The sequence below is a fragment of the Papio anubis genome, chromosome 12 (assembly GCF_008728515.1).
Source record: "Papio anubis isolate 15944 chromosome 12, Panubis1.0, whole genome shotgun sequence".
NCBI lineage: Eukaryota > Metazoa > Chordata > Mammalia > Primates > Cercopithecidae > Papio > Papio anubis.
This window is the reverse complement of record NC_044987.1, coordinates 45,823,139-45,842,652: the sequence shown is the minus strand read 5'-3', so window position 1 is coordinate 45,842,652 and position 19,514 is coordinate 45,823,139. Positions and strand designations below refer to the sequence as shown.

General features: G+C 41.6%; 2 long non-coding RNA genes across 2 annotated transcripts; one reads left to right on the top strand and one right to left on the bottom strand.

Moving 5' to 3' along the window:
* Positions 1-755: 755 nt before the first annotated feature.
* Positions 756-8,376, top strand: LOC108581999. The gene is made up of 3 exons (XR_001895030.3): positions 756-3,037; positions 4,543-4,653; positions 5,435-8,376. It is a non-coding gene; the product is annotated as an uncharacterized LOC108581999 (long non-coding RNA).
* A 2,832-nt stretch (positions 8,377-11,208) lies between these two features.
* On the bottom strand, positions 11,209-16,829 carry LOC110741258. Its single transcript, XR_002517156.2, has 2 exons — positions 16,426-16,829; positions 11,209-15,506 (listed from the first exon to the last, which is right to left on the bottom strand). It is a non-coding gene; the product is annotated as an uncharacterized LOC110741258 (long non-coding RNA).
* Between the last annotated feature and the right edge of the window lie 2,685 nt (positions 16,830-19,514).

The following is a 19,514-nucleotide window of genomic DNA, read 5'->3' as shown; positions in this document are numbered from 1 at the left end:
CCAGGCACAGTGGTTCGTGCCTGTAATCCCAGCAGTTTGGGATGGCAAGGCAGGAGAATTACTTAAAGGCCAGAAGCTCAACACCAGCCTCAGCAACATAGTAATACCCTGTCACTATTAAAAATAAAATAAAATAAAATAAAATAAAATAGAAGGCTATTATGAGGATCAACTATAGAGTACCTAAAATCTTTAAAAGTCATAAATACTTTCCAAATGGTGGGCTGTCTTCTCTTCATCTCTTTTTACCTTCCATGTGCTCCAGCTTATCCCATATTCTTTCTTTCTCCCGTGTCTCGTTCACTGTTGTTAATAAATTAGTTCAATGAATAATTAGAGTCTATTATATACTATTCACTCAGCTGGATGTTTTTATGTGTTTGTTTACACATTCTCTCACGCACATACCTACACACACACACATACATACACACACACACACACACGTTGTTCCTCCAAGAGCTTACTCTCTTAAGCTTAAGACTAACAACACTCATATTTTTAAGTAAAATATAAAAGTAGTTGCAAAACATATAAGATTGCATACCTACATTTGTGTTTATATAGGTGTGTTGTGTGAAAGAGAACAAGATAAAAATGTGACTATACACATAGAACCAAACATTGGAAAATATACCTCAAAATGTTAGTATATTTCTCTCTGAATAATTTCCTCTTTTTTCATATTTTTTCTGTATTTTTGAAATTATCTGCTATAAATGTACTTTGTGAATAGAAAAATAACTGAAAACATTTTAATAAAAATATGAAATGGCAAATATTATAAAGGAATTACATGTAGGATGTTATGGGTCTACGTAAATTTTTTTTTCAGAATTAAATGATGCCAGAATGGAGATGAATATAAATTTTGCAGGAAAGAACCAAGGGAATGCCATTCTAGGAGGAGGATCCAGGAGAAGTAGAGGCTCAGCATGGAGTGGTCAAGAAGCACTATCAGGTGTATACAGTTCCTGTTGCCTGAAGTGCAACTTGGGGTAGAGCAGAAGACAACTCCCAAGGAAGTAGAATATCATGCTAGGGGTCTTAAATTGTATCCTACAGGGGCTAAGGCATTTAATCAGGGGATTCACTAATAGTCATACTTGCATTTTTGGTAGATTACAGCAGTGGTAGTGTGACATATGGAGAAAGAAGAGGCTAAAGGCAGGTGAGAAGCACAGAGACTGCTGAGGAAACCAGTTTCAGGTAAAAAAAAAAAAAAAAGATGAAGGCCTGAACTAGGACATTATATTGGGAATGGAGAAAAATATTTTATAGATGATGAGGAAATATTTAGGGCTTAATTCCTGTCCTTCTTAGGTCATACTGTGTGGCTAAATTAGTAACACCAAAACTCACATAAGAGAATACTTGTATGCATACATATTGTGCCTGCATAATTTTCCCACTGGAAGAAGGGTCTCAAAGGGGATGGGAAGGCCAAGAACTGACAATGAAGATTTCATAATCTGTCTTTGGACTAACTTCTGCAAGCCCAGATGAGGCATTTGGGGTGAGAAATTCCCACCCTCTGTCTCAGAACCAGGCTGTGGAAAGACGAGAAAGAGCAATGAGTTAGAGAGAGGATTCCAGAGAAAGACCTACAGGACTTGATGGCAGATAAGAACAGATGAGCAAATGTGGAGTCATGTGATGGTCACAGAACAGGCTGTGCAGAGACACCCTTTTGGAAGAAAGAGAGGGAGTACTTTTGAGTCATTTTTAGTTTCTGCGGCAGCAGGATTTCCAACTGGCATAAAGATAGGAATGAACAGAAACAGTGAAGGGCCGGAGTGTGTCATGAGAACAGGGTGTCAGGACTGGTTTGCTGTCAGCTGGAAACAACTTGGCTGTCCCTGCTGAGAAGGGACCCAGGGCATAGGGAGGAGAGGATTTTCCAACTCTCTCCAGCCCATGTTTCACCATATTCAGTATCTGCCTTATGTTTGGGCCAAGTGAGCAAATGCTTTTGTGGTTTAATTTTGAGGCTTCCTCTTAAACTTCTCTTCTTGGTCATACAAACAAGAAGAATCTAAAATTATCCAAGTCAGGAGCAAATCTTCTCCTTCCTTACAGTGAATATAGGGATTCAAATTCAAACTGAGCCATAAATGACTGATCTCAGCCTTCCTACTAGCAAGACTTGATGGGCATGAAGGAGATAGGATTGGTAGGAATAAGAGAATCCTAATACAAGATGGAGAGGGAGAACAGAAAGGAAGTGTTCTGGAGACAGTAAGGCTTTGCAGTAAGTGCAAAGAGCCTGGGTCCAGAAGTCTGAGGGACCTCTGACACTTGTCTCCTGGGGTGATGCCCAGATAGGATCATAGCATCATTTATTTGAAGAACTCTCTGAATTACGTTGCTTGGGGAAGTCAAATCTGGACTAGTCTAAGGTGCTAGACTACCTTAAAAATCTCTAAGATTCTTTCCATTTTCATGGTCAGACTCTATGGACAAGGAGGACTAAAAACAACAAATATTTAAAGCTTTTGCAGAAAGTTAGAGGAACTCTACAAAAGTGAGTTTTCCACAATGAGGTAACAGAGGATTTAAGCTGAACCAGCATAGAAGACCCTAGGTTAAAGTCATAAGAGTGTACTATTTTTCAGTGAGAACTGTTCTAATTTTCAAAGGGCCATTCCTGCACTGGTTCATCACTAAAATGTATTTGGCATTTGGGAGAGTGTGTTTTTACTCAAAGGACAATCATTTATTAGGCGAAAAGCCCCAAAGCACAGGAAATGTAAGATAGCAGTAGGGATAGGGGGCCAGGGCTGCTCTTGACCCCAAAGTCTTCAGAATGACTGCTAGGAAGTAACCTGTCATGTGGCCTCCAGGAACCTGAAAACTGGAGGAACCGCTTTTCTGAGAAGTCATACTCAGCAGACATACCACCCACAGTTTCCTGTTAGCAGCTTGTCCAACTAAGACAAGAGCAGCTGTCTTAATTCTTCCTCTCTCTCTCCATCAATGAGGCTCAGAAAAGCCAGCAATTTGCCTTTATTCTTCAGAGGACAGCTCTCTCCCAGTGGTAAACACTCTAATACACTCCAGGGGACTTTTGTTTGTTTGTTTGTTTACTGACTTTCTAAAAAAAATTTCTTATCTTTATCAGATTTTGTTTTTAGAGTAGAACAGTAGACAATGAAATAGAATGAGGTTTTCTTTATCATTTTAATGCTGTTAGTTAAGCCTATTGGGATAAGTAATAAGCATTTATCTTATTGTTGTTGCTGTTGTTGTTAATAATTTGTTTGGGTTACACTCTTCTATCAGCTAGTTTTTTTTGTTTGGAGTGGCTGAAATTGACCTGGGTTGGGGGGATGTGGGTGGAGTAGAAAAGTCAAAAAGGTGGATAGGATTTCTGTATTAATTGGAGCAGATCATTTGATGAACAATTTCAAAACTGTTTTTTTTTTTTTTTTTTTTTAAACAGACTAGACCAAGCAGTAAAAACTGAATTTTAATTATCTACTGGAAATTTCTCTAGAATAAAGGGTCTGGTTCAGTTTCTATATTGCCTCTATGGGTCCCAGTCTATGAAATGCCAAGGGTTGGACTGACCAGAAGTCTTCAGATTACCTCTCTCTCCCCTCCACCCCTATTGCTTCTTGTCTACCATATTCCATAGTGCCGGCCGGCAAAGGGTACCTGTTTAATTCTCTAGGTTAGAAAAAATTTCCTAGATTTTTCTCCTCGTCTTTCTATGTACAAATGCAACCTACTTTTTAAAACAAAGACAACAGGCTGGGCATGGTGGCTCACGCCTGTAATCTCAACACTTTGGGAGACCAGGTTGGGCGGATCACTTGAAGCCAGGAGTTTAAGACCAGCATGGCCAGCATGGTGACACCTGTCTCTACTAAAAATACAAAAATTAGCTGCGCGTGGTGGTACACTCCTATAATTCCAGCTACTCGGGAGGCTGAGGCAGGAGAATCACTTGAATCCGGGAGGCGGAAGTTGCAGTGAGCTGAGATCGCACCACTGCACTGCAGCCTGGACAACAGAGTGAGGCTGTCTCACACAATAAATAACTAACTAAATAAAATAATAAAATAAAATAAAATAAAACAAAACACAGACAACATACCTCCTTCATCATGAAGCCTCCTTTAATTCTTACAAACAAACAAAACCCTCCTAAACTTTCAAAGGGCATTTAAGAATACATACCAGTGTTTCAGTCATCTTTAAGGAAAATTTAGTGCATGCTAGGTTCTGGGTTAAGCATTTTACATTTATTAACATATGTAGGTAGATACAACTTTTTTCTCCATTTTGCATTTGAGCAGAAAGGTGCAAAGATGATAAAGTGACTGGCTCAAGGCTATAGGTAAATGGCTGAGCCACTTATTTGCTGTATTAATAGAGATCATGTCCTTCATCCTTTACTAATGTTTTTACCATGTCTTATCCATACCTCATTAAGTCTTTACGTTTTAACCATTTATCAGCTAATGTATCTCAAGAACATTCTAGTGATGTAGCTATGACCATTTTCTTCATTTTATCATTTTTTTCATCTGTTTTCAGGCTATAACAAAATGTAATAAACTGGGTAGTTTAGAAGCAACAGAACTTGATTTCTCATCGTTCTAGAAGTTAAGGAGTTCACGATCAAGGTAGCAGCAGAGTTGGTGCCTGGTAAGGACCCATTACGTGGTTCATAGATGATGCCTTTTCGTGGTGACCTCAGATGATGGAAGAATTGAAAGAGCTCACTTGGGCCTCTTTTATAGGGGAACAAATCCCATTCCCTAGGGTTCTACTCTTATGACTTAATCACCTCCAGAATGTCCCACCTACCAACACCATTACTTTGGTGACTAAGTTTCAACCTATGAATTTGGAGAGGACACAAACATTCAGACCATAGCAATCAATGAGTACAGCTTCCCCAGTCCATGGGAAATATGTTGCTGAGCAAAAATTGGACCAGGTAGTTTGACTAAGGATTGCATCCTTCCCATGCTGCTGCACAGCCTTGCCTAGCCTCAATCAGAGTCAGCGTGGCCATGCTTTTGTAGGCCAGAACTTCTCCTTTACCACAGCCACCTGAAGGACTAAATTGTGGAGATGGGCATGGCATGGCCCACACTGGCCTAGGCTTAATTTAAAAGCATCCTGAAAGAGGGTGTGGGCAGATCCTTCTGAAGTTATACTACTTCCAACAGAATTGGGGGTATCGCTTTATTATTGGCCCATTATTGTTGGTCATAAAATATCAGGAACCAGGTCAATGTAAAGATTATCCAGTGGCTTTCACTGGCCCAAGTCTTGGTATTGGTTCACAGAATGGTTTCTCCTCTTCTCTGAGAATGGAATAATGGTTCAGTCCCATTTGGCCAATATACACTGTCTTAGCTTGGGGTGTTATAACAAGATGCTATAAACTATATCGTTTACATAAAAATTTATTTTTCAGTTTTTTGAAGGCTGAAAGTCTAACATCAGAGTGCCAGCATGATCAGATTCTGGAGAGGACCCTCTTCTGGTTGCAGACTGCTGACTTCTTGTTGTATATTCCGATTGTAGAAAGAGAGCAAGAGAACTCTCTGGCATCTTTTTTATAAGGGGGCTAACCCCATTTAAGGGGGCCCCCCTCATAATCTAATTATCTCTCAAAGGCCATAACTTTCAACACCATTGCATTGAAGGTTAGGATTTCAACATGTGAATTTGTAGTGGGGTGACTGGGAGAGGAACACACAAATATTTAGTCCATAATGCTGCATACTAACAAAAAAATGAAGTGGGGTAAAGGGTCACTTAAGTGAATCCCTGCAGTATTAAAGGACACATTATAGTTCATTCATCCTTTTAGTCAGTAAATATTGAGCACACACTATGAGCTAAATTTTAGGTGAATGTTAGAGCTTTGGTGGTACCACAATAAAATAGACTTTGTCCCTATCCTCAGGGATTTTATAATTTTGTGAAAGAGATATGCAGATAGGCAGTTAACATGCAAGTGGTGATTGCTCACAAAGAGAAAAGCAGGGGGCTATAAAATTAGAGAAGCTAAGCGCACTTACCCTGTGTGGAGCTGGATACAGAATGTTTGCTAGAGGAAGTGGTGCCAAGTAGATTTAGATAAAGAAGAAGGTGGTGATGAGAGGACAGAAGTGATCAAAGGAATGAAACGTAGAAGAAAGGAAATAGTACACAAGAAGCTGTAGGAGAAAGGAGAAAGCGCACTTCCTGGCAAAAGGGATAGCACGCACATAAGTTAGAGGTAAGAGGGTACAGCAAGGCTGCCGAGGCCCTGGGAGCTCAGCATGGTTTGAATGCAGTTGTACAGGAGGACTGGCATACACTCTGCTTCTTGGAGGTTACAGCAACTGCTACTCTCTGAGGGTTGTGTTACTTATCTATCCACTCATCTAACAACATGTCATAACACACTAAGGGAATTCCTCCAGATCTTTGGACAAAAATGTTCTAACTTGGTTCAAAATAATTTATACTCAACATTCTTAGTATCTTGCTTTGAAAATAAATGGATGACGTATAGTGTTCTGGCTACTGTGCTGTGTAACAAATTGCCCAACTGTAGCAGCTTAAAATGACAATTATTTTATTACGTTCACATAAGTGTAGGTCAGGGGCTCATAAAGGGCTAAGGGAGGAAGTTTGTCACACACCTATGGTGTGAGGCTACCTCCTAGACAAAACAAATAATGGACCACTTGACTTGTTTAGTGAGTGCGTGGTAAGCAGGGGCATGTGAGAATTTGCTTAAAGGCAGACTTCCCCCTCTGGTCACGTTGGTCCAGCCCATTCAACTGGGCCTTGCCTGGCCTTCCAGTTTCTGAATTCCTACTTAGCATCCGAGATGGCTTGACCCTCATTCTGCACCAGAGTTTATAAATGGACTTTTGTGACTGGACCAAGCTTCTAATGCCACAATGGCTCTGCCTGCCTACTCTTCTACTCTATGTGTTCCATTCTTCTTCCCTTCTGCTCAGAATTAAGTCTGAATTGAATGCTCCAATAGTTTCATAGATATTCTCACAGATACAGATATTCTCATAGGTATTCTCATATATCTTGGTTCATTCCTGAGGGTTCTTGAACCTCTGTTATTTTTACTTCTTTCAACCCTGCACAATTTGAGAAAGCTTATCAAAGCTGGGAGTAGGAACCATGTCTCATTGGTTTCTTTTAAAATTTCTATTTAAAAATATTTGCTTATTTTTTGAACAGGTAATATATTCACATAGATAAAAATCCCAAGATGAAAGTATAAATAAATCTGTTCCCTTCCACCATACCCTGTGCATCATAAATCCCCCCAATTTGTCTAGTACAGGTTCTCAAAACATTTACTGAATTTTTGTAGTCAAGTTCCTCGATACATACGCCTAGTACATCAGTTGGATTTACTATAAAGCTGATGAATCTTAAGCCTCAGGGCTCCTCACCTGCTGGGGCTCCTTCCAGGTCCTCTTCCAGAATCATCAACAACTTGTTTCTATGCTTTTGTAAAAGATGCAATTGTAATACATTTTAACTACATCATTTCCATCTGTTGCCCCTTTCCACTGCAACCCCTTGGCATGCTCTGCCTCCTGTAAGGGGAGCATTAGAGTGGCCTGTGGCAACTTTAGGATATAGAGAAGGGGAAATCGAAATGGGAATACATTTTATTTGGGTTTAGTGAGAGTTTGTGAACTTTGCAGTCTTTTTGTGAACAGCTAAGTAATGGTTAAGTGTAGCAATGGCTGTCAGTTCTATTCTTAACTGCTTACCATGCAGTTTACCTAGTATCATGATGTGAACCTGCAGGGCCAGACTTATTTTCTATATATAAAAGTGCCCTATAGCATCTACAATTGGGGTTACGTAATGGAAAAGAGATAGTGTTTATTAATATGAATATTGTTATTTTTCTGAATTTTGTGATCAGTGCTTTTATACTTGCAATTTTTTTCCCATTTCTTTTCTTCATTTCATAAACACTTTTCATACAATTTCTTTGTTACTTTCTGTTCCTCTTTTCTTAGTGAGGTGTCCAAAATTGTAAGAATGCTTTATCCCACAAAAAATTGATCCTCTCTTTTACAGAATTTCCCAGCTGATGTCTTTTTCATTTCCTTTGCTTGTGGTTTGCCCATCTGTCAGCTGTGAATGACCCAAACAAGACACGTGGTTTCTTACTCAACAGTCCTGGAACTTTCTTGACCTTTGACAAAGCCACCAGATCACCATTACCATCATTATTGTTTACAGAAACGTGAAAATTCAACCATAAAATGTCATCTTGGGCTGAGCATGGTGGCTCTAACATGTAATCCCAGCACTTTGGGAGGCTAAGGTGAAGAGATCACTTCAGGCCAGGCATTGAAGATCAGCCTGGGCAACACAGCCAGATCTCGTCTCTACAAAAAATAAAAACCAAATTAGCTGGACCTGGTATGCATCCCTGTAGTCCTAGCTACTCCAGCAGCTGAAGTGGGAGGATCATTTGAGCCTCAGCCTCTGTAGGACTACTGCCCAGTAGTGTGAGTGGTGTGAGCTCACACCACTGCACTCTAGCCTAGGCAGCAAAGTGTAACCCTATCTCCAACCAAAAAAAAAAAAAAGAAAGAAAGAAAGATAAAAGAACAAAGTCATCTTGGCTATGCCAATGACAAAGTTAATGAGTTGAGACATGAAGAAGACAAAAAGGAAAATCTTAAAGACATTGTCAATTGGGGCAGGAGGCAGGAGATGGCTTCTTTGTTGCACTTTCTCCAAAAAACATTTCTGGTTTTAGTTCCAATTTGCTCAGCAGTGTATGCTCACTCTTTTGCTAACCTTGAGAGACATTGTCAGATATGCATAAGGGAAGAACATGAAGGACGACAGATAAACTGTACACCGACACAGCACATGGAGTCTGAGTCATTTGTTTTCTTTGACAGATCTTTACCATGCTGGATTGAAAGAGAAAAGACCATCAGTAAAGCAAATGGATGAAATGGAGTTATAAATCAACTCTGTACTCTTTACAGGATTGACTCAACTGCAGACATCTCCAATACACACCCTCATGGCTTTATTTTTTTCTGCTTATGTGGAAAAATAACAGTAAATACAGTTCACTATTCCAAGACAGAAGAGTATTATTTTAAAAAAATAGAATGTTATTGATTTTTCAAGACATAATCAGATTATTTTTAAACTCTGATTTAATAAAACATAATGTAATTTCTTTTATAGGATTTTTTATGCTTTCTCAATGTTTATTACCCTGTGTGTTTCACACTTCAAAATGAGAGTATCCAAATAAGATCACTTAAGAGGATCCTGATGTAAGTTACAAAATCCCCATGGCTGTTATATCCCCATTGTCACATTTCCCCAGTCATCTCTTTCTACTTTATTGGATCTGTTACACTTTATACTTATTCTTGTTTTTCTATTTACTTTATATATACAATATAATGGGGTACATAGTATAAGAGGAAGGATGGCACTAGAAAATGTTTCTAAGTTGGTTTAGGGAATGGGAGTAAGGGTAGGAAGTTAGGAAAGCCTCTTAGAAAGTTATTAAAGCTTTTTAAAGCAGGTACTATGGCTGTTTTGTTATCCATTCTCTACCTAGCATGTAAGGGTTCTTGACATTTGGGAGTTATTGTGATACAAGGAAGGGATATATGAGTAGATAAAAAATTATTTTCCAGGGAGACAACAGCATATTCAAAGAAGAAGGAACAACAGAGATCTGTATTTGTTATTCACTGAAGGCCTACAGTGCGCTAAAAATGCTATATGGATATGGTTAAAGATAAATTTGAGTAGTGACCACTTTAGTAAACACATCCACACCAGACCTGACAGCTTCACAGTTTTCAGCAATATTCAAAAAGAGGTCATTTACTTGGAAGGAACCAGGCAGTTGGCAATATAATTGGGCTACAGCTGAAACCCTCAAACCTCTAAATTGCAATTTGTATCAGGAAATAAGTTCCCTTTGTTTTTTGAGTCAGTTTGAGGTGGGTTTCTTTTATTTGCAACTGAAGCAACTGAGCTTTATGTCAGATAAAATAAAGATTAAAAAGGAGAAAAAGTGACATGTTCTCACAGAGCTGTTTTAAATGTGGTGTGAAGAACAACAGCAATAGCAGTACTCCCTTGGAACCGGAGAGAAAATTCTTGGGCCCCATCTGAGACCTGCTGAATCTTTGCGGGGGCAAGCTAGGGCTCCTCATTTCACAAGCCTTCCAGGTGATTTTTATGCCGGCTGAAATTTGAGACCTGCAGTCATGTGAGTTCCATAATCTGCATTTCTAATAAGCTACAGGTACTCCTGGAAGGCAGGCCACCTTTTAAGTAGCACTGCTATAAAATATTCTGTTTATTGCGTGGGCTCAGGCAAGGGCTTCAGAACTTCAAGGGATGCATACTGTTTTCCTCACCAGAGGTAAGTTCCAACTAACTGTGAATGCATTCAAGCTAGTTTCTTCCAGAAGGAAGAAGTGAAGCAGCTGGGAGAATATCTCTTCTCTGTGTCAGCAGATCAACAATAAAGAAATGTTTATCCCGCCGAGTGTGGTGGCTCACGCCTGTAAAACCAGCACTTTGGGAGACCGAGGCTGGCGGATTGCTTGAGGTAAGGAGTTCAAGGCCAGCCTGGACAATATGGTGAAACCCCATCTCTACTAAAATACAAAAATTAACTGGGCATGATGGTGGTCGCCTGTAATCCCAGCTACTCAGGAGGCTGAGGTAGAGGTGCTTGAACCCAAGAGGCTGCGGAGGCTGAGGTTGCAGTGATCCGAGATTGCACCACTGCACTCCAGCCTGGGAGACAGTGCGAGGCAAAAAAAAAAAAAAAAAAAGTTTATTCTCTCATGTTCTTTGACTACTAGCAACATGTATCAGTCTTTAATGATGATGAACAAACAAAAAGTGAAAATATTCTGAGTAATTTAAAGATGAAGAATTCAGTGCAGCTTGCAGCAGCAGAAATGTGTAACCCTTCTCTTTAGAGTAGTACCACTGGATGACTTAGTTACAAAGATCTTGTACTCTTGTGTATCTTCACTTATGTCATTCCCAGCAGGAAAAGGCAGATCAGCTTAGCACTGGACCCTGTTGTCACCCATGTGTTTAGAGTTATTGGGAGTTCATGATTGGCTGACTCAGGAATCACATGCAGCAGCTGAGATGCTGTTCTGCTAAAGAGTTGCTGGAGCTACAAAAACACAGATGTTCACGATAATGCCTTTAATACAGAAAAAATAAATAAAAGTAATGTATGGAATAGAAAGTTATATAAGAAAGCCAAACGCCGAGTCATCAGAATGAATTTTGAAAAGTTATGACACTGATCTAATGATGTATATATTTAAGAAGAATACAAATGGATAGCATATAGTAGTTATTGGATATTCATGGTAGGTATGATGCTTGTTTTATATGCAGCAGGATTTCTCAATCTGGGCACTATTTACATTTATTTCCTGTTTTTTGGCAGGGTGGGGAGGTGTCTTGTACATTGTAATGTGTATAGCAACATCCTTGGTCTCTGCTCACTAGATACCAGTAGCTCCCTCATTCCTCACTCATGACAAACACAAATGTCTCCAAACTTTGCCAAATGTTTCCTGGTGTCAAAATTGCACTTGGTTTAGATTGAGATAAATTAGATCTTGGGAAACACATGCTCTAGTAAGAATAATTTTCAAATAATTTTGGTTAAAATACGTCTTGCCTTTGAACATAGGAGGCAGGGACCCGTTATCAGTGATTAGTAACTTTCTACTGATTCATTTAGATGAAAATGAATGTAAACATCTTTATCTTTCAGGAGATGTCCTATTTTTCCAAAGCATGTATTGTATAGGGGAAAGATAAGTTTTGGCAAAACGGTTAACCATTTCTCGCTCTTTCTGACTTGGTGGCATCTGAAAATATAATGCTTTCTGAGGTTTGGGTAGAAAGTTGAAGGAAGTAAAGACACTACAGATCCCAGGTGGTATGTTCAACATTTCCTCCTATCCAGAAGACTTTAAAAGAGAAAAATGATCGTGGAGTTGAACATTTGGCTCCCCAGATGGTATTGGCAATCATTTGAATTTCTGGACCATGGCCTGAGATATTGGAATGATGAAACCTGGATAACATAGCTCAGTTCACTAAAGAGGGGGACACTTGCTTGTCTGTAATAGCTCTTCTCAATATGAGGTCTGCAGAATACCAATTCTTGGGCCTTATCACCAACTTACTGAGCTCAGCAGGAAAAGGGGTTTGGAAGACACTGAGTTAACATCTGTAAATTAGCTTTACAGGTGCTCCTTATGCATTATGAGTTTTGAGAATGTATGGCCTACTAGATAGTTTTTTTTGGTCAATTAACAGCACTAAACTAGGGAGAGGGTGAGAGAAAATACTTTAAGATACAGAGTAATGTAAAGACAGAAAAATATCAAGTATTTTATAATTCTAAAAAAAATAAAGGCTAGAAAGGGTATATGTTCATATTCACATGTGAAATTGAGATTAGCACATCAGGCAATCGATACTAATTTATTAAAATTACTGAGACTTTCTGGGTTGAAGCTCAAAATTGGAAAATGGTGGTTTAAGGGTAAGTTCTTTCCAAAAACGTACATTTTTGTAGTGTGGGAGTATCAGATCCCAAGGTCCAGGTCCAGCCCATGCTGCGGTCCGAGAGGAGTGAGTGGATGGGCAGAAAGAAGAACACTCGGGGGTCTGGGGGTGGGGTACGGGAGGGTGGAGGGGGCGTAGTCAGGTGAATATGGTTTTATTCAGCAGCAGCTCTCATTAGCAACTTACTTACACTAGCTCTTTACACTGTGCACCTTTATCTTGGCCATCTACTCCAGTTCTGTGGCTCCTGCTGCCCCCATGCCTGCAGCTGCTGCACCACTGGGCTGGCTGTCCCTTGCCTTCAGGGTTAGCAGCTTAATCTTTCCCTCCCTGTGCACCAGTGCAAGCCATGCTGTGGCTCTCCTCTGTCTGCAAGATGGATAACTTTCTCTCTGGGCACCAGAGCTTGCACAAGAGCCATGTTGAGCCAAGCTGAGCCCCAAGAGCCCCTGTACGGTGTTAGCAGGGCAATTATACCTTTTACAGACAATAGTGGCTCAGAGCCAAGTATGAACTGATACAAACAGGTTATATAACAAATGGCACCTGTGTGCCAAACTACCTGAGTCATGCAGGCCGGGATATCTGCCTTGGCCTATCCTTGACCAACGCACATTCATGCACCTTACACTCCATCCCCTAGGCCGAGGGAGACATAGGTTTTGGACACACAGGTTATGCATATAAGCTTTGTGCACACAGGCCCAGTACATATATATAGGACTGACACATAAGCTTTGGGCACACAGGCCTGATACTGCATAAGCTTCTGGGCATGCAGGCCCATTACATATACAAACTTTGATAAACTGCCCAGCTATTGGCGCAGATTACCACAAGTGTCACCTCCTTGGTGATTACCATCCACATTTCCCTGAGTTTAGCTTATTGGCAACTTTGCCTATACCTGGTTTTAAACCATATGGTGTCAGTAGTAGGCTGGGCTGCATCAGCAGTCCAGGAAGCAGTAGCACCCCAGCTAGACCCAGTAGTGTACCATGCTCTATTAGGAATGGGGGTTGCTCTTCCTAATGGTGAAGGCTCAGGGTCTAAGAGTACCTCAGGCCCCATGGCATTATCTTGTATTAGGACTGCAGGCCCTGAAACCTCTTGTAACTCGGCTGCTAAGGGACTTATACTTGGTATACTCCGCTGCTCTAAGTAGGCACCCTACTTTATTAAAGTGGATATCTGTGCCATCCCTGTTCAGGGGCTCATTACCCATGAATGCACCCATCCAGCTAAAGGGTAAGTTGTCTGCATGATGACTGTAACCCGTCCTGCCACGCTCTTATGGGCCTGAAGGGCAGCATAGGCAGTCATTAATTGCTTTCCCAGTCCAGGGGCTGGTTACCGAGGAACACACCCATCCCGTCATTACTGCTTGTTTATTAAGGAACACCAGAGTTCAACTCCCTTCCACAGCTGAGACTAACAGCCCACTGGCACTTCCAATCACTCCATGCACTGCTATATGCCCTAGCCAAAACTATCTGTGGTTAGATGTAAATCTAGTCTACATGGGCACCCTTGATTGACTACACAGAAAGGGTGTCTTAGCCTCATCATCCTAATTCCAGGCAAGAGAGGACACTGCCAGTTTTCAGCCTGCAAGAGGATCAGAGGTTAACATTACATTATTAACAAAATCACAACATATGTTGGGGCTATACAATAGCCCTGCAGCAACACTGTGAAAGTTCATTGTTGCCCTCCCATGAAGGCAAACTGTTCCTGGCTCTCGGTGGACTGTCCCTATTCTGTTGTCAAATGGTCCATCAAGCCTGTGACAGACATCACAGTGGCCAAACCATGCAAAACATTCAGCACCAGAATGCGTGCAGGTATGGGAGAGACATACACAGCGCATACATGGAGAGCTAAGCAGCCCATGCCAAGATGCAAAGACACAGGTTTTCACTGTCACTCACTGGTCTTCATAGCCATTAATAAATGCAGCTCTGCCTGGAAATTTATCCGGGTTCAGGGACCAGTAGATTGCCAAGTCCAAAGGTAACTGTTTGTCTGGTGCCCCCCACAAGCCGTGCATCTCGACCAGTTTTCTTATCAAACAGATAAGGCTTTACACTCCCGCTAACTGCAGCAGGTACTCTTTGAACTAGAATACTAGGGCAGGACTGGGCCGTGCAGCAATATCCTTCTTCCACATGACTGGCATTAAGTCTGTACGTGACTGCCGACATTACTTGCTTAACTCCCACAACTTAGCGGGGACACAGGCACCAAAGGTAAGGTGTTCCACCAGAGTAGGGGGGCGTCTCTGGCCCACCCTTGGGGCCTGACAGCTGCTCATGCTCTATTTCCAGGTGGATCACTGGGTAAGCTTGCAATGGAAGTTCTTCCTCCTCCCCGCGCTGTGTCCTGCAAGGACTGGGCATGAACGCCCTACAGTGCAGTCACAAATGGCCATCTGACTGCTTGTAAAGGCATGCTTCTTCTCGATGCTGTGCACTTCCAGGTGCTACAGCGCCTTCTCCACACTCCCAGGAGACCCATCCACTGTCATTCGTGTTTCCATTGGGGTCCATCCAAGCAGCACCGCTGCCACCAGGTACCACAGCTCATGCTGCAGCCTCATAACTGACCGGGGAGCCTTCAGGGACTGAAGACCTGCTCACCTCTTCCCATCCCCATTGTCAATTGTCAGATCCTGGGGGTCCAGGTCCAGCCCATGCTGTGGTCTGAGGGGAGTAGGTGGTGGGCAGAAAGAGCACTTAGGGGGCTGTAGGCAGGTGAATATGGTTTTATTCAGTAGCAGCTCTCATCAACAGCTTACGCCGGGCGCGGTGGCTCACGCCTGTAATCCTAGCACTTTGGGAGGCCGAGGCGGGCGGATCCCAAGGTCAGGAGATCAAGACCACGGTGAAACCCCGTCTCTATTAAAAAATACAAAAAATTAGCCGGGCGTGGTAGCGGGCACCTGTAGTCCCAGCTACTCAGGAGGCTGAGGCAGGAGAATGGCGTGAACCCGGGAGGCGGAGCTTGCAGTGAGCTGAGATCGCGCCACTGCACTCCAGCCTGGCGACAGAGCGAGACTGCATGTCAAAAACAAACAAACAAACAAACAAAAAACAGCTTACTTACACTAGCTCTTTACAGTGTGCACCTCTATCTTGGCTCTCTGCTCTGGCTCTATGGCTCCTGCCACCCTCATGCCTGCAGCTGCACCGCTGGCTCTCCCTTGCCTTCAGGGTCAGTAGCTTAACTCTATCTCTGGGCACCAGTGTAAGCCACGCTGTGGCTCCCCTCTGTGCATCTGCAAGAGGGGACAGCTTTGGCCTTCTCTCTGGGCACCAGGACAAGATCCATGTTGAACTGAGTCAAGCCCCAAGAGCTCCTGTACAGCATTAGCAGGGCAATTATACCTTTACAGGCAATAGTGGCTCAGAGCCAAGTATGAACTTAAAAAGGTGATATAACAGATGGAGGTGTGCACCTGTGCTTCAAACTTGCTGAGTCATGTAGGCCTGAATATCCACCCCAGCCTATCCTTGACCAAAGCCCATCCATGTACCTTAGAGGGAGGCAGAGTTCTACTGTATATCAAAGTGTGTATACTGTGGAAATCTTTAGATTTTAGAGTCCATTTTCATGGGGATAGCAGAAGAGGAACAGAGGTGACATGACAGTGACTGTACATACAAGCAGCAGAGACCCATGAAAGAAATGAGCAACATGTCCCAACTATCATGCTCAACCCATATTTACTTCAGTAGAGACAGTATCATGTTTAAGAGGCCAAGGAAGAGAACTAGAGCCGGTGAATAAGACATAGGTCTTATTGAGGGAACTTACATGCAAGGTGATCCAGTAGTAGCACGCTGGACAGGAGAACTGCAACCGCTTGTAAAAAGTATGAAGTTTATATAGTATTTTCACTTAGTACCCCCCAGGCCTTAGCAACCTCCACCTGTCAATCTTTAAGCCCATACAAAGGGCCTCGATCCTCTGTATGGCCTGTATTCCATGGAATGGACTGAGGGTTCAGATATTCCTCATACATAAGGTATAAATGTCCAGGCTGGCCACTCCGAGATTCCTTAGCTCAGAACTCTGAACACATTCTTCTTAGACCATAGGGTCATTCTCAGGATATGCTGTTATTGCAGTCAGGTGCATCTGCCATACACCAACCAAAGAAGCACACAAAGCCAATCCCACAGCATCTGCGAAAACACTCCTTCAGCTAAAAGGGTAAGAGATTCTTGACTTTTTGATAACTTTGTTCCTGAGGAAGAGAAAGTATCTAGGGGGAACTGACACTTGAGGCCTAAACATATAGTGAAGTGAAAGAGATTGGCCTGTGAGTAGAAAGCTGCCATATGTTGCTAGTTTGTAACAGCGAGAGCAGGAAAGAGTAAGCATAGTCTGAAGTTTAAGAATCAGATTTCAAGAAATTCGGAGAAAAAACAGTCATGACACAGCATCATAAGACATCTGGAAGGGAAGTCTACTAGAGAAATAGCAAAACTCTGAGGAAAAAAAAAAAAAACAAAAAAACAATTCACATTGTTTAGTTGCAAGTGGCCTCAACCAACAACCAAAAGACATAATTTTAAAAACCAGTGGTGTACAGAGAGTTTGCTGAAATGACCAGATTTTTAAAAGTAGTATGTATATGTCAGAATAACTGATCAGATATTAAATTGTTTTGTTTACCTTTTTTTTTCATCTCTGATTCCAAAAAATATTTGATCAGGCTAAGTCATTGCCTCATCATTTTCTCTAAAGTGGGAAACAAGCTTCTTAGATCATCACTCTTCTTTATTTTTCTGTAAAAGACTTAAACTTACAGAGATTATGCTATTCATGTCCCTGAAAGGTAGAGATGGCAGTGATATAAATACTTTTGAGAGATTTCCTTAGCCTGGGAAAGAGATAAAGGTTGATGGGTTCTGAAAACAGCAAGTTCTCATGTCCCATTATGATTCACCCTCCAGAGTATTTTCAGGCCCATAGAGCATATGCCTGTGTGGAGCCGCTAAGGATAGCTGTATGCTATCCATATGGCAGCCATCGCCATTACCCAACTTAGAAAAGATGCCTGTGCCCTAGGGAAGCAGCAAGGCAGGATGATGTGTGTTAGGTCCATGAACATCTAAGAAACCATCCATATTGGCTGATACACAAGGATATTCCTAATATTCTGGTGCCCACCTTGGAACTTTTACACAAACTTTGATAAAAGAGTAAAGAACCCCAATAATGCATTATAGCAAATTTATTATTAGTAAATTATGTTAAACTCTTACTAGTTGTGTGATGCTGAGAGACTTAATTAGCCACTTGAGCTTCAGCTTCCTCTTCTGTAAAATAGGTATCATATATCTTATAAGATGTGGAGGATTAAATAAGATAATGTAAATATGGTGGCAACATAGTATCAGAGACATCATAGGAACTGAGTTAATAATTGCATTCTTCTTTTTCTTTTTTTTTTTTTTTTTTTTGAGACGGAGTCTTGCTCTGTCGCCCAGGCTGGAGTGCAGTGGCCGGATCTCAGCTCACTGCAAGCTCCGCCTCCCGGGTTCCCGCCATTCTCCTGCCTCAGCCTCCCGAGTAGCTGGGACTACAGGCGCCCACAACCGTGCCCGGCTAATTTTTTGTATTTTTAGTAGAGACGAGGTTTCACCGTGGTCTCGATCTCCTGACCTTGTGATCCGCCCGCCTCGACCTCCCAAAGTGCTGGGATTACAGGCGTGAGCCACCGCGCCCGGCCTGCATTCTTCTTTTTCTTTTCCAAGTTAAAAAAATTCTTGAGATTTCTGGCTGGGCTGACAATTGAAGGACTATTTTAAAGTCTTCACAGGAAGACTTAGCCCACTCCTTTGAGTGACAAAAACTGGAGATATATTTTCTTGAGAGACTGAGAGAGGCTATGGATTTGGGGACACTCAACAAAACAGTAAAGCTCTGTACTTAAAGCAGTATGTATTGGTCACATTTTGTATTCCTATTAAGACATACTTGTGGCTGAGTAATTTATAAAGAAAAGAGGTTTATTTGGCTCGTGGTTCTTCAGGTTGTAAAGGAAGCATGGTGCCCGTATCTGTTCAGCTTTTGGTAAGGGCCTCAGGAAGCTTACAATCATGGTGGAAGGTGAAGCGGGAGGCAGGCATATCACATGGTGAGAGTAGGAGCAAGAAAGAGAGGGAGGATGTGGCACACTCTATTAAACAGGTTATGTGTGAGCTGGGCAAGAACTCATCACCAAGGGGATGGTGCTAAGCCATTCATGAGGGATCCACCCCCATTCTACAATATTTACCACTAGGTCTCAACCCCCAACATTGGAGGTAACATTTCAACTTGAGATTTGGAGGGGGCAAACATCCAAAGCATATCAGGGGATTAGGTTAAAGTCTATATTGAAGGTAAGATTTCCCATCCCAGATCCATTTGTTCAGCTAGCTTCAAAATGTTGGTAGCTGGGCTTATATCCCCTGATAGAAGTTTAAAGGATTCTCCTCTGGAGGAAAAGTGAAAGAAAACAAAACTGATTCAGAGAAGAGGAATACATATACTGAAATTTGGAGAAGTGCAAAAAAAGTCTAAAATACTTCCTGGTCAGTTTAGAGTGATATATATCAATTAAGAAGCCCTGCATATATGCACAGAACTTTCAACAAGTTCTTTAGGGTTTCACTTTTAAATACGAATAAGAAACAATCAGTGAACGTTGTGGGGCATACCTAAAATGAAAGACAGAAATAAAGCAAACAGAAAAGAAAGAGAGACTTAGAAAAATCACAGACAATCCAATCAGTAGAATAAAACATGAAAGAGATTATAATGTATAGCCACAGAGATAAGGGAAGATATTGTATTGATGAGATGTAATCCAGGTGCTTTAAAAAACAATCAGAAAGCAAGAGAAATTATCA